General features: G+C 57.8%; 2 non-coding genes across 2 annotated transcripts in view; both read left to right on the top strand.

Moving 5' to 3' along the window:
• Positions 1-1,605, top strand: part of LOC145208178 (small subunit ribosomal RNA) — a 1,824-nt gene extending 219 nt beyond the window's left edge. Inside the window, exon 1 of the ribosomal RNA XR_013854512.1 lies at positions 1-1,605. This exon is cut by the window's left edge and continues 219 nt beyond it. This is a non-coding gene — a ribosomal RNA (small subunit ribosomal RNA).
• Positions 1,606-1,906: 301 nt separating this feature from the next.
• Positions 1,907-2,060, top strand: LOC145208170 (5.8S ribosomal RNA). The gene has a single exon (XR_013854506.1). It is a non-coding gene; the product is annotated as a 5.8S ribosomal RNA (ribosomal RNA).
• The last annotated feature ends 280 nt before the right edge of the window (positions 2,061-2,340 follow it).

The raw sequence follows: 2,340 nt of genomic DNA, 5'->3' as shown, positions 1-2,340 counted from the left end.
CGACCGGGCCGGCGTTTCGTCGCGCCCGACACGTCTTGGCGACTCTGGGTAACTCAGCGGATCGCACGGTCTCGCACCGGCGACGGATCATTCAAGTGTCTGCCCTATCAACTTTCGTCGGTAGGGTATCGGCCTACCGAGGTTCTTACGGGTGACGGGGAATCAGGGTTCGATTCCGGAGAGGGAGCCTGAGAAACGGCTACCACATCCAAGGAAGGCAGCAGGCGCGCAAATTACCCATTCCCGACGCGGGGAGGTAGTGACGAAAAATAACAATACAGGACTCTAAACGAGGCCCTGTAATTGGAATGAGCACACTTTAAAACCTTTAACGAGTATCCATTGGAGGGCAAGTCTGGTGCCAGCAGCCGCGGTAATTCCAGCTCCAAAAGTGTATATTTAAGTTGTTGCGGTTAAAAAGCTCGTAGTTGGATCTTGGGCGCAGGCGGCCGGTCCGTCGCAAGGCGTGCACTGGCCGCACCTGGCCCTCACCCCCGGCGCTCCGCCGGTGCCCTTGACTGAGTGTCGGCGGCGGCCGGGACGTTTACTTTGAAAAAATTAGAGTGTTCAAAGCAGGCGGCTCGCCTGAATAATGGTGCATGGAATAATGGAATAGGACCTCGGTTCTATTTTGTTGGTTTTCGGAGCGCGAGGTAATGATTAAGAGGGACGGACGGGGGCATTCGTACTGTGCCGCTAGAGGTGAAATTCTTGGATCGGCGCAAGACGAGCGACTGCGAAAGCATTTGCCAAGAATGTTTTCTTTAATCAAGAGCGAAAGTCAGAGGTTCGAAGACGATCAGATACCGTCCTAGTTCTGACTATAAACGATGCCAACCAGCGATCGGGGGGCGTTAGTTTGACGACCTCCCCGGCAGCTTGCGGGAAACCAAAGTCTTTGGGTTCCGGGGGAAGTATGGTTGCAAAGCTGAAACTTAAAGGAATTGACGGAAGGGCACCACCAGGCGTGGAGCCTGCGGCTTAATTTGACTCAACACGGGGAATCTCACCCGGCCCGGACACAGTGAGGATTGACAGATTGAGAGCTCTTTCTTGATTCTGTGGGTGGTGGTGCATGGCCGTTCTTAGTTGGTGGAGCGATTTGTCTGGTTAATTCCGATAACGAACGAGACTCTGGCTTGCTAACTAGTTACGCGACCCGATCGGTCGGCGTTTAACTTCTTAGAGGGACTAGTGGCGTTTAGCCACACGAGATTGAGCAATAACAGGTCTGTGATGCCCTTAGATGTTCGGGGCCGCACGCGCGCTACACTGACCGGATCAGCGTGTGCTCGCCTTGGCCGAAAGGTCCGGGTAACCCGCTGAACCCCGGTCGTGCTAGGGATAGGGAATTGCAATTGTTTCCCTTGAACGAGGAATGCCCAGTAAGCGCGAGTCATCAGCTCGCGTTGATTACGTCCCTGCCCTTTGTACACACCGCCCGTCGCTACTACCGATTGAATGGTTTAGTGAGGTCCTCCGATTGGACCTGGCGCGGTCGGCAACGGCCGGGCCGGTGTCCGAGAAGACGATCTAACTTGATCATTTAGAGGAAGTAAAAGTCGTAACAAGGTTTCCGTAGGTGAACCTGCGGAAGGATCATTAACGGTCGACGTTGGGCGTCAGCGCACAACGGTCGAGGCGAGGCTCGAGAAACGGCTGCGACCGCACGTGCGTCACTCCAATGTGCGCGCGTGCGCGACCGCCCGAACGGCGAAGGTACCCCGGCCGCTGCCGGGATCCCAACGCCACCGGTCACCTGGTAAATTGCGCGCCGAGTGCCAGCTCCGCGAAGCCGGCTTCATGCGTCGGCGAACCGACTAGGTCGGGTCGACCGCTCGGCGCCAGTAATTTTCGAATGCTACCACATTGTGCGCGGCGCAGTGCAGAACAAATGTCAATCGAGGGCTCTTGGCGGTGGATCACTCGGCTCGCGAGTCGATGAAGGACGCAGCTAGCTGCGTGAATTAATGTGAATTGCAGGACACATTGAGCATCGACGTTCTGAACGCAAATTGCGGCGTCGGGTCAATCCCGGAGCCGCGCCCGCCTCAGGGTCGCGTTTCAAACGCTCCCGCGCGGTTTGTCTCCCCTAAAAAGGAGAAGCCGCGTCGGGCTGGTGCGGTGTCGGCTGGCGGTCCGTACGGGCGCGCTGGTCGTCCCGCTTATGACAGCACGAACTGCCTACTGCGTGCAATTTGGGTTGCGACGCGGCACGGCGACGCAGGCGAGCGAGTCTCGCGAGTCGGCCTCGAAGAGGACTGCGGCTCGCGAGCTCGCCCTGCCAGTCAAGCGCCCGCCGTCTAATGCCCGTCGCAGAACGCCCGCCGCCGCGGTAGG

Source organism: Phallusia mammillata, unplaced genomic scaffold (genome assembly GCF_965637545.1).
Source record: "Phallusia mammillata unplaced genomic scaffold, kaPhaMamm4.hap1.1 HAP1_SCAFFOLD_217, whole genome shotgun sequence".
NCBI classification, from domain to species: domain Eukaryota; kingdom Metazoa; phylum Chordata; class Ascidiacea; order Phlebobranchia; family Ascidiidae; genus Phallusia; species Phallusia mammillata.
This window is presented reverse-complemented; position numbering and strand designations above follow the sequence as displayed.